The sequence below is a fragment of the Tupaia chinensis genome, unplaced genomic scaffold, assembly GCF_000334495.1.
Source record: "Tupaia chinensis unplaced genomic scaffold, TupChi_1.0 Scaffold149831_1, whole genome shotgun sequence".
NCBI classification, from domain to species: domain Eukaryota; kingdom Metazoa; phylum Chordata; class Mammalia; order Scandentia; family Tupaiidae; genus Tupaia; species Tupaia belangeri.
The window spans coordinates 1,829,581-1,842,768 of record NW_006209676.1 but is presented as its reverse complement, the minus strand read 5'-3'; the positions used below and the strand labels follow the sequence as shown (position 1 = coordinate 1,842,768).

The 13,188-nt window shown below is 37.1% G+C and overlaps 1 protein-coding gene across 1 annotated transcript in view; it reads left to right on the top strand.

Annotated features, from left to right (window-relative positions):
* Window positions 1–13,188, top strand: part of PPP2R3A (protein phosphatase 2 regulatory subunit B''alpha) — a 228,302-nt gene that overhangs the window by 40,151 nt on the left and 174,963 nt on the right. Inside the window, exon 2 of the mRNA XM_006171546.3 lies at window positions 1,665–1,769. The gene's annotated coding sequence lies outside the window, so the exon portion shown is untranslated. The remainder of the gene's footprint in view (window positions 1–1,664; window positions 1,770–13,188) is intronic.

Here is a 13,188-nt window from a genome sequence, read left to right as displayed (position 1 = left end):
ATTGCCCAGTTGTCTCTTTAGAACTCTGATCACTTGTACCAAAATAAACTTGTCAGGGAAGGAAAGGAGGATATAAAAGTTGTATGCCAAAAGGAACTATCACTAGAATGTGATTTCTATCTATGTCTTTAGGGTCCAGGAGAGGTTCAGTAAATATCTCTTGATTGAATTGATCTGCTGTGTTTGGTGTCTCATTTCTTCTGTCTCATAAATTCCTATAGAACAAAAACTTTTTCTGTTATAACACACTAAACATTTTGGGTACTTAATATAAATTAATAAAGTATGTAGGGACAGGTGTTTTTAGACAGGGTCTCACTGTGTCATTATTCTCCTGCCTTAGCCTCCTGAGTAGCTGGGATTATATGCATGTTTCACCATACCTGGCTTTTTAGGGTGACTCAGGAATTGAACCTGGGCTTTACATGAGGCTTTAGCCTGTCAAGCATCAGTGTTCAGTGCATGTTGCCATGGCTGGGCCAGATTAAAGTCCTGTAAAAATATATATATCCATAATTTTATCAATAAAAATAAATTTAGGATCTTTTTCCAACTTTGACCAGAATCGATGTTTACAGAAGGGTATATAGGAAGACATAAGATTTAAAGACAAAAAAGACTTATGTTCAAATGCTGCTCATAGTTTTGTGATTATGGATTAGTTATCTAAGCCCCCTGAGCTACCTTCATTTATAGCCAAACTGATTCTCTTCTGGACTCTATAGAAGCTTCCACCTGGTCTGCATAGCTCGATCATGTTTCCCAAGCTTGTCTTCCCCAGAGCTACCCAGAGTGATATACCTACAGTGTAAATATGACCTTGTCTGTCTTCATCCCCCACTTTTCATTCTCCCCCAGTTTATTACTTCTCAGGGGCTCTCTGATGCTGTGTTGCTTCTGCCCCACCCCTTCTGCTCTGGCTTCTGGAAGCCTGTGTTTAGACTTGACACTTGAATAATGTGCCAAACTCCTGATAGCTTCCCATATATACCATGTTGCCTTCTGCTTTGTTCCCAGGGCTCTAAGGTGCTTTCCCTTCCTTCCTTCCTTTGGTGAACTACTACTGATCTACTCTAGGACTGGGCTTAGCAGTCCTCTTTGCTTGGGTGCCTTCCTTGACCTAAAGGTCAAATACCCTACTTTTCTGCCCACTCACTTGTGACCTGCTTGAAGCAAAACTTTATCTTGAAGAATACCTGATCTAAAAAGACTCTCAAATATTTATTAAACTGTGTTGTGAAGTATATATGTTCTTTTGAACTGTCCAAGTGATTTTTATGTAATAGAATGTAACTTGATTTTTATATGATTGCTTCCAAAATAAGAATACTTAGAAAGAAGAAATATGTAAATTAAAGTAACTTAAAATACTACCAGCTAGCAAGAAACAGTTGTTAATGTTTTGGAATATATAAAAAAAATTTTTTAGTTACATAGTAAAAATTTAACCCCCAAATTTTCATTTTGGAACCAGTTCTGGGGGAAATCAGTAGCTTTGCAGATTATATGCATTAAAAATTAATATCCTTTATTATGATTCACATATCAAGTAATACAAAATAGCTCTCTGGTAAAATACAGCTGTTTCTTAATTCAAACCAAGAAAAATATGCTTTTCTCATGTTCTCTATACCTCAGACCCATCTTTCATATTGCTTTTCCAGAAAAGATGTTGAAATTTCAGTGAGTGAAGTGACTCGACTAAGTTACGGAGCAGGTCAGTGCAGAAGCAGAAGGGTCCAGGAGGCTCCTGACTGCCCGCCCACCAGGTACTTTTTCCCCTCAGCAATATTTCCTGGCTCTCCACTAGAGTAAAAATAAAAGTACAGTTTTAAGCACTTCCTAATTCCTCTATGCTTAAATTGGTCCTACTACCGAATTGGTTTTACTAAATCACTCTTAGTCTCATTAAGACATTAGTCCTAAACCTAACATATTAATTTTTTTTTCATACTCATGTACAAAATTCTTTGAACATCAGAAAAAATCTTCTCATAAGAGATTTTTTTAATTTATTTTTTCAACTATTTTTGAAGTGAACACACAAATCTCATAACAGTTTTATCTCATAACAATTCTGTGGTATATGTTTTGTATCCCTCTAAGCTGCCCTTTTGGAACCAGTTTCCATACTGAGTCATCCACCAAAGATTGCCTGTATTTTCCAGGCAAATAATAGTTTTATTATTTCTAAATGACTCATGAATTCTGAATCATCATACCTTGTTGTACTCTGTTAAATAAAAAAATGTTTTCAAGATACTTTCTTATAATTTCTTCAGCTCTTAGTCTTCAAGTGACTTGTTTAAGTGGCCTGGATATTCAACCAGTTTTTTCTTGTGTCTATGATTTATGCTGATTATTTCTTCTTGAACTCTTTCACTGGAATAAGCAATAGAATTTCTTTATCTTGTATTCTCTATTCCAGATGTTTCCTGAAATGGAACAAATAAATGGTAACATAAAAATATGTATAACATCATTCTTTATTGTTCATGATTGTATTTATGTTGTTTAAGGTTTTATTCATTTCCCAAATTTCTCCATGAAATAAAGGAAAATGCAATTAAAATTAGTAGGCCATCTGGTAGTGTGGTGATTAAGATGACTGGATCCATAGGGCTAACTGTGCAGTTCAAGTCCTGGACTTGGCAACTTGAGAAAAATGCTAAGCACATATGCTTGTGTGCCCAAAATCCCAATGGGAGAATGAAGGAGAAGGGGTTGTGGCATGACAATCCCCCATGGGGAGTGATTTCTCATCCCGCCCCCCCTGAGCTCATACACCCTGTAGCAAATTAAAAAAAAAATTTGCATTAGCATAAAAAATGAAATATTTGGCAATGTAATCCAACAGTATTGAAAAATTAAAGAGCATCTAAATAAATATGTTATGTTCATAGATTGGAGACTTGCTGTCAAAATCTCCATTGTCAAATAGAGATTTTAAATTAAGTAAAATTCCAATCAGAATCCCAGCAGGCTTTCTTTGTCCAGGTTGTCAAAGAACCTAAACATAAAAGCTGAACCTAATGAACTACAAAAAAATAAATAAAAATAATAGAAGAGAAGAATCTTGATGGCCTTGGGACAGGTAGAGATCTTAGGACAGAATGAAAATATATTAACTGTTAAAAATTGATTAATTGGACAAAAAATTATTTTTAGTAGGATTAAAACCTCCTACTCTTCAGAAGTCATTGCTAAGAAAATGGAAAGAGAAGCCATCGACCTGGAGATATCTGTATCCAAAATATATAATGAACTCTTAAAATTCAGTAATAAAAGATAGTCCAAAAGATTTAAATAGACATTTAACAAAAGATACATATATATGAATTTCTAGTAGGTATATGAAGAAATACTCAACATTATTAGTCACCACAGAATTCAAATTAAAGCCACAGTGGGACACCACTTGACACTAGACAGCTAAATGTAAAGAAACTGGCAAATATCTGAAAGGATGTACAGTCACTAGAGCTCTCAAGTGTTGCTAATGAGTGTAAAATGGTAAGAACTACTTTGGAAAGCGATTTTATAAGCTCTTGTAAAGTTAAATGTACACTTACCCAGGATTCGGTAATGCTATTGCTAATTATTACCTAAAAGAATTAACACATACCTAAAAAAAGACTTGGATATTCATAGCAGCTTTAATTTGCAATAGCCCAAACTATTAATAGAAGCAATCCAAATGCCCATCAGATTTGAGTAAATAAAACAAATTTTGAGTATTCATACAGTGAAATACCTATTCCACATTACAAAGGAATGTACAATGTATACATTCAGTAATATGGATGAATCTCAAACCCTGTGCTGAGTAAGAAGAACTAGACAAAAAAGAAGTATGTATACTGTATGGTTACATTCACATGAAGATCTAAAACAGACAAAACTGTTGTATAGTAACAGGAATCATATCAGTAGATGTTCAATATTGTGTGTGTGATTGGGGGGATTGATTGGGAAAGGGCAAGGGATAGTTTTAGGGTGATAAAATGTCTTTTAGGGCAATGGTTGCATAGTTCTTGTCAGATCTCATTAGACTTTACACTTAATATGATTTTTTGGTGTGAGCGTGTGTGTGTGTATGTATATATATATATGTGTGTGTGTATGTGTATATATATATATATATATATATATATATATATATATATATATATATATATATATATATATATATATATATATATATATATATATATATATATATATATATATATATATATATACACATATATGAGAAAAACACCAATAAAGTTGATTTAGAATAAAAGCAAGTCTCTAAAAGTTGAGAGGAAGCTGTGTGTTGGTGGGCAACATTTATCAGTTAGTGGATTTCACTATAGGGTGATTATGTAACTGGACAAAATTTCTATTTCTCCTGGTTTCAGGTGACCTGGACCTAGGCAAGGGAAAGCAGGTGGTGGGTTTATCATTCAGTATGTAGACCTCTACTCAATTTTCCTTTTTTTAAAAAAATAAATATTTAAATTTATTGTTGTTATTCTTTAATTTGACCAGAGAGAAAGGGAAAGTGAGAAAGCAAGTTGCCAGGCCCAGGACTCAAACTGTGGTTGGCCATGTGGGAATCCAGTGCCACAGCTACCACATCATCTGCTGGCCCCTACTCAGATTTCCTTTATTTTCAGTCCTTTACCATCCACTTGTGTCTGATGCCCCTGTTGCTGGTTCTTTTCTGGTAATTTTCTTCCAGTCTTTTTTTTTCTTTTTTGATTGCCAGAGGGCACATGCACTTGCTTACACGTGTGTGAGGGAGAAAGTACATCCCAAATGGGATGTGTTCATGCAATCCCCCCTTCTCTACTTTTCCACCCTGTCAGTATTTTGGGAGTGCACACACATCTGCCTGGTGTGTTTTTCAAACCACCAGGGCTGCATTCAGCCATGTGGGATCCAATTCCTTTAAACACTAGGCTATGGAACCAACATCTTCAGCAAAGTGAAAGAAAGATGATTTTCTGAGTTTGTCAAGTCAGGGTAAAGGGGTCTAACTATTCCTTTGCAGATTTTCAAGCTACCTCCATATGTACAATCCTCTACCCTCTACCCTGTTTCTTTGGTACCTGGTACTGACAAACTTTAGCCTTTGTTAGGTTGTGCAAGATGAATTGGTTTTCCTGTCATCAGTATTACTACTCTGCTAAATCATTTATCATTCCTACTTCAGTTTTCTGTCTTCATATATAGCAACTTGGGTTTGAAGGTGTCCTCTAGATTTTTGACAATCTTTTTTTTTGAGAAGTTTTCGCTATAGGGCGCGTGCGCTCGCCAGACAGACAGAGAGAGACACAGAGACAGAAAGCGAGAAATCACCCCCCAGAGGGTATGGTCATGCCGCAATCCCTTCTCCTCCATTCTCCTCTGGGGATCTTGGGCACGCACGCACACGCACCCGGCGTGAGTTTTAAGCCACCGGGTCCAGGACGCGAACCGCGGTCGACTACGTGGGAGTCCAGCGACATAGCCATTACGCTAACTGCTGGTTCCCTCCTCTAGATTTTTGAAGATGGAGTTCTTACTGTTTAGAGGAGACCTTAAAACTGTAAAACCCATCCTGTTCATTCTCAACTTCAGTAATACCAAGCTCCTCATAATTCTCCAGCACCCAAGGCCTTTCATACCTCTTTGCCTTTGTAGAATTTCTTTTTTGCTTGTGATATCTAGCCCAGTCCCTTCTTTAATCTGATAAGGCTCTCATCTTTCAAAATCCAATTCCTCTCCATCTTAACTTTTCTTGTCTGCTTGTGCCTTTTTTCACAACAGCAACACTTCATCAAGAATTACCATATTTATGGCAATTTATTATTAAAGAGTTTATTATGAAATTTTCCAGGAGCTACTGGAAAGTACTTGTTCTAGAGTAGTAATCTGCTTAAAGTGGAAGTGATAGTAAGTGTTCAATAAATCCTTGCTGAATAAAGTCTGAAGATGCATATGAACCACTTAGTCAGATATTGGGAAAACAGACTTTGGTCGTTTTGGTCTGTTTAAAGCAGAAGATACAAAAGGCATAAGGATGAGGCGGGCAGCATGCAACAAGACCTGAAGTAGAATATGTGTAAACATTCAGTGTAATTATAATTTCCAAAGAAATCTGTTGAATCAGGTATAGGAAGCAGAATGTAATATATTTTTAGACTAATTGAAAAGTTTTATCATATTTCATCATATCTAAAATTGTAAAACACTCATTTCATGTGTCATTAAAAGTTTTAAAAACATTAAACTATAATATATTAGGTCATCAGGAAAGTCCTGACGTATTTTTCTGTGTAAAAACATGCAAAAATCGGGAACCAGCAGTTAGCGTAATGGCTATGTCGCTGGACTCCCACGTAGTCGACCGCGGTTCGTGTCCCGGACCCGGTGGCTTAAAACTCACGCCGGGCGCGTGTGCATGCGTGCCCAAGATCCCAAGAGGAGAATGGAGGAGAAGGGATTGCGGCGTGACCATCCCCCCTGGGGGGTGATTTCTCGCTTTCTGTCTCTATGTCTCTCTCTGTCTGTCTGGCGAGCGCACGCGCCCTACAGTGAAAATCTCTCCAAAAAAAAAAAAACATGCAAAAATCATGACTTTCCCGATGACCCGATAATTCTTACCCTTTAGAACTAATTTTACTTATTGAAAGAACTCTTAAATTCTGTATCACCTTGCACATACATAAATAAAATAGAGGGGAAATAGTTGGTCAAAATATTCCTAGAAAGCCCTAGAATTTCTTAAATTCAGATTCTGACTGTTAAGGATCACTTTTTTCTTTTCTTTTCTTTTCTTTTTTTTTTTTTTTTAAGAGGTTTTGTGTGTAGGGCACATGGACTTGCCAGAAAGACAGAGAGACAGAAAGCGAGAAATCACCCCCCAGGGGGGATGACCGCACGGCAATCCCTTCCCTTCCATTCTGCTCTTGGAATCTTGGGCACGCACACACACACGCCCGGCATGAGTGACTTGCTTTCTTATTTTCCCTGTCTCTCACTCTGTCCCTCTCTGGCCAAATTAAAATAAATAAAGTTTTTTTTTTTTAAAAAAAAGTAAGTAATAATTTGACTGGCCTCCTGGCCTAGCTGCTAAGGCGCTGGATACTCTCATGTGGCCAACCACAGTTTGAGTCCCAGACCTGGTGGTTTGCCTTCTCACTTTCCCTCTTTCTCTCTTTCTCTCTCTCTGTGTCTCTCTCTCTGGTCAAATTTCTGGTCAAATTAAAATAAAATGAATGAAAAAAAAAAAGTTGGGAAAATTAAAAAAAAAAAGAGAGAGAGAAAGGGTAGTGGCATGACCACACCCAGGTGTTGGAGGGGGTGCTTTTTCCTTTCTTCCTTTTCTTTCTCTCTGGTGAGCACATGCACCCTCTGGTAATTTTTTTTTTTTAACTAATAAAAGTAAATTATTGTATATTATGATCCAAGTTTTGTTTTAAAAAAGACACATTTTCATAGGAAAAAAGAAAGTATGGCCATAAAAATTTAAATGTTTATTTCTAAATAGCAATGGAAATATTTTTTGCTTAGGAGGATTGTCTCACTTTTCTGAAAAGAGCATGTATTCATTGTGGAAACAAGATGGGAGAAAGCAGAAACCCCACTTTAGTGCTCTTGATAGGTGCTGTGCTTGCTTTTGATGATGCCCTCATTAAACAGTGAGCACCCTGAGGATAGACCAGGACTGTCAACTATTTAGCATGAATCTCCCAGGACCCGGCAGAGTAGACAGCATTTGATGAATGAATTAGAACAATAACAGCAATAACACTAACAACAAATCCTGTGTCCACAGCATTGTCCTAAACATGTGACATATGTTAACTTAAACATTTGACATATGTTAACTTAATCCTCGTAATATGAATATTATTTCATTTTGTACTTGGAACAGGTAGACAAAGTTAACCAACTTATACACAGGGTCTTCAAAAAGTTCACAGAAAATGCGTGTCATGAAAAAATTATGCGTGGATTTCAAAAAATGTTTGCACCAAAGTAAATCCATTTCTTTCTTGCTTGCTTTCTTTCTTTCTTTCTTTCTTTCTTTCTTTCTTTCTTTCTTTTTTCTTTTAATTGCCAAAGGATGTATGTGTTGAGAGAGAGAAAACAAAAAACAAAAAAACAGTAGAGTTTGCAGTCTTCTTTACTCCATTTTTCCTTCCCACTCATGTTTGGGGGCACAAGCCCAGCATGTTTTTCAAGCCACCCTAGCTAGGATTCAAACAGTAGTGGGCCTTGCGAGGTCAAACTCCCAATGCATGACACTTGACCACTGTGTTATGGGGTGGCCCTCCACCAACTTTTTGGAGTCCCCTTCATATAAAACCACATAGTTCTAAGTGGGAGGGTTGAGATTCAAACCCATTGCAAATTGACTTTCACTAAAACACAGAGAAAGTATTGTAATTCTGAGGTAGGTCATAACTCTGAAAATAACTGGGTTAGATAAATGTCCAAGATTCCATCTGGATAATAGGATAATTTAATTATCCTGTTAATTAAAAAAAAAAACAATTTTTGATCAGAAGATAGCATTTAATTTGGAAATTTCTTTGGACTTTCCTAGAGCACTGGCATCAGTGTTTATCCTACTGATTTTATTCTCATGATTTGTGAGCTCTTATCAGGAATCAGAATTCCTTTGGGACTCTTCAGCATTAATACTTTGAAGTTAAAAGGGGTTCCTTGGGGCCAGCAGGTAGTATGGTGGTTAAGGTGTTGTATTCCCACATGGCCAACTCCATTTCAAATCCCAGACCCTGCAGCTTGCTTTCTCACTCTACCTTTCTATATCTCTCTGTCTCTCTGATCAAATTAAAACATAATAACAACAAATGGAATTAAATAAACAAATATTTTTTTAAAGAACGGGCAGAAGGAGGACCAGCACTTGGTATAATGCTATGTCACTGGACTCCCATGTAGTCAACTGCAGTTCAAGTCCTGGACCCAGTGGCTTAAATTCACACCGGGCGCGTGGGTGTGCGTGCCCAAGATCCTAGGAGGAGAATGGAGGAGAGGGGATTGCAGCGTGGCCATACCCCTGGGGGAGAGGGGTGATTTCTTGCTTTCTGTCTCTCTCTGTCTTTCTGACGAGTGCATGTGCCCTATAGCACAAACCTCTAAAAAAAAAAAAAAAGGTTCCTCAGACTTAACCTATCTCTGGTGGGTCACTAGTAGATGCTGGAATTACATGAGCTATGTATTAATATTTATTAGTATTTAAAGTCTCCAAAATAAAACCTCTCAACATTGACCCAACCTGGCTGTTGGTTAGTCAGGCCATTGCTGCCTACCTCTGTGTTTTATGAGAGGCCAAAGTTACAGTGCCCTCTAACTTGAAATCATAGATGTATAGTCTATATCAGGTGCAACTGGCTTTGATTAAAGGTCACCATTTTTAAAACTTAAAAATTTTTTAGTCCTCATAGATTATAGTGAAGAAAGAAATCGCCTTAATTTGATCTTGTTGCCTATTTATTTATTTATTTTAGAGATTTTTGCTATCAAAAATGTGCACTCACCAGAGTGCACTCACCAGAGAGACAAAAAGCTAGGAATCACCACCCAGGAGGGATGGCCACACCGCAGTCCTTTCTCTAGTCTCCCCTCGGGATCTTGGGTATGCACGCACACGTGCCTGTTGTCAGTTTTAAGCTGCCAGATCTGGGACTTGAACCACAGTTGACTGCGTGGAAGTCCAGTGATGTAACCATTATGCCATCTGCTGGTCTCTTGATCTTATTCTGAATGACTCAGATTGTTTTTGCTTGTAGTGCAGCTGTTTAGTTCAGAGTTACATTACAGAAAATGATTTTCTGAGATAAGCTAAAATGTCCAAACCTGATAAATAATTGAAATATCAAGATACTAGGACACATCCTTCTTCACAAGCCTCCACAAACTGTCAGTTCTTCTCTCCATTTGATATTCACACTACCAATAGCAAAACAAAATCCCTTTTTGTTTTAAGTTAGCACAAAACTTTTTAAAAAGTTAAACTTTTTGGGGACCAGCAGTTAGCGTAATGGCTATGTCGCTGGACTCCCACGTAGTCGACCGCAGTTTGGGTCCCGGACCTGGTGGCTTAAAACTCACGCCGGGCGTGTGTGCGTGCATGCCCAAGATCCTGAGAGAATGGAGGAGAAGGGATTGCAGCGTGGCCATCCCCCCGGGGGGGTGATTTCTCACTTTCTGTCTCTCTGTCTGGCGAGCACATGCGCCCTATAACGAAAAACCTCTCCAAAAAAAAAAAAAGTGAAACTTTTTTTCTGCAGAAAACATACAGTTAGGGATTTTGTAAATTCAAATTGGCACCTGCCGAATTAATATATATAGAATAATTTCAGTATATTCAGTGTATGAGGAGTAACGTTGTGCTAATCCAGAAATCACTTCCAGAGACAATCCATTTTCTTTTTAATTTATTACCATTTAGACACAAACTCCATGATTCTAGTATGGAAGTGCTTATTAGAAAGAATTAAAAATACATTTACCCATGTTTAAATTTTATAGCTTTAATCTGTATTGTGTCTTTGTTGATGAGACGAGACACAACCTTGTTTTCTTTACTGAAAACAAATGTGGATTAATTTTCTTAAATTTGTGTAAATGATGGCTAAAGATCCTTGTTTTCAGAAGGAAGGGTGGTGTAAATAGAAAATTACAAAGGTGTAAATAAATACTTTTTAACACTTTAAATCATAAACCACTTCTAGTAGAAGGATTTCCACTGAGTAGCTGCAGAAAATACACTTCACTGCATGTGAGCTGTTTAAGTTTTTTGTGTGCTGCATTTCTGTTTTATAATACCTAGTTTTGTGCATATCTAAGTCTATTCTCTTTTGATTGTTCAGAAATTGGATTATTTTCTCCTAAAAAGTACTTAATTTGTGTTTCAAATTTTTGATTCAGAACTAGTCCCAGCTCATAGAAGTCCATACTGTGACCGTCCAGAACATTGGTCAGGCTGTCTGACAGCTTTTATGTATATATAGTGTAAAAATCACAGAATTAGGCACTTACTGGCTTTTTTTTTCTTTTAAATAAGGAAAATGCTGTATTTAACATATAAAACAGGGACTAGCAGATGACATAGTGGTTATGTCAGTGTACTCCCACATGGCTGATAGTTGTTCAAGTCCTGGAGCCAACTGCTTGAAACTCACACTGGGTATATGTGCATACGTGCCCAAAATCCCAAGAGGAGAATGGAGAAGGGACTGCAGGGCGATTTCTTGTTTTCTGTCTCTCCAGCAAGCACACACTTCCTATAGCAAAAATATTTCTAAAAATTAATTAATTAATATAAATAAATAAAATGTAAACTTTTTTTAGTGACAAGTGCACTGTAATTTTCTTTCAAACATTTTTTTTTAGAAGAGGTTTTTGCTATAGGGCGCGTGTGCTCACCAGAAGGACAGAGAGAGATAGACAGAAAGTGAGAAATCACACCTCAGGAAGGATGGCCATGTTGTAATCCCTTCTTTTCCATTCTGCCTTGGGATCTTGGGCACACACACTCACACACCTGGTGTGAGTTTAAGCCAACAGGTCCGGGATTCGAACCACAGTCAACTACATGGGAGTCCAGCAACATAACCATTATGCCAACTGCTAGTCCCTGAAACTTTTTAAATTAATTAATTTACATTCATTCCCTGAGCATCATCACAGCATACAAAATGTGATTTCCCATCCAGAATATACTGCACAGTGGCTTAATCATACATGCTATCATTATTTTTCCATTTCTAGTTTCGTGTGTGTGTGTGTGTGTGTGTGTGTGTGTGTGTATACATGGGTTTTATACACAAGGGGTGTGTGTGTGTGTATATATATATATGGGTTTTATTATTTCTTACCCTCTGCCATTTCCCACCCTCCTCCCACACTATCTCAGATGTCTACAGCTGTTTTCCATTCCTTCCCCTGCCCCCACATTTTATTGATTCACAAAATTTCTTAAATGATCTAACTACTTTCAATAGCAAGTTCAGCTGGTAAATACATATCTGTGAATACATGTCTGATTTCAGGCATGAAACTCTGAGTAGAATGAATATACTATAATAAAGTAGCACCTGGCTGATGCTGTATAGCTTACTATGGTCATTAAGTAGGTATTTTTAAATATATTTTTTAATTTCAAGAAAAGCAGTTTTAGCTTTAAAAAAATCAAAGAAATGCTAAGGAACTTTGCTTAAAACTAAAGGTTACGATTCTTTTCAAATAGTTGGTACATGAACCTATCAGCAGCTCAAGACAGGACAAAAATCCTTAAAACTGGAAAAGAAAACCTAGAAGAAAATCAGCAATGTGTTTTAGTCAAAAGTCATAAAATTTTATTTCACCAATTCAGTCTCATGTATTTAATTTTATCTTCTGTTGTGGTTTGATCTACCCGATTAAATTCTGGGATATAATATTCAACTCCAGACTTGTCCCTGGCAAGGGACACATTTCTATGTGTCTGTATTTAATATTTCCTGGAATGGCCTTCCCTTGAGAAGTTCTTAGAGATCTGGTCTGGCGTGGCTAAATTCTTTCAGGTTTTGTACATCTGAGAATGTTCTTATCTTTTCTTCCCATATGAAGGATAATCTTGCCATAAAGTATTCTTGTTTTAAATTGCTTTTCCCTTAACACTTTGAATATATTTTCCCATTCTTTCCTCGCTCACATTGTTTCCGGTGAGAGGTCTGCCGTTAACCTAATGGGATATCTTTTGTAGGTAACTTGACAATTCTCTCTTGCCAATCTTAGTATCTTGTCTTTGTGGTTTTGGTCAACCTGGCTATAATGTGTCTTGGAGAAGATCTTCTTGGGTTGATTCTATTTGGGGTCCTTTGTATTTCTTGGGACTGAATTTCTCGTGCCTTTCTAGGTTTGGAAAGTTTTCTTGCAGGATTTCATGGAATAGATTATCAATGCCCTTACAAGCCTCTTCGCCTTCTGGGATGCCAATTATCCAGATGTTTGGACTTTTGAAGGTATCCAGTACTTCTCGTATATTATTTTCATTTTGGGGGGCAATTTTCTCAGTCTTCGTGGTGGGTTTTTCTAGACCAACAATTTTCACTTCTATTTTCCATATGATCAAATCTGCTTTTAATACTTTCAAGGGAGATTTTGACTTCCTGTATTATAGACTTCATCTCTAACAGTTCC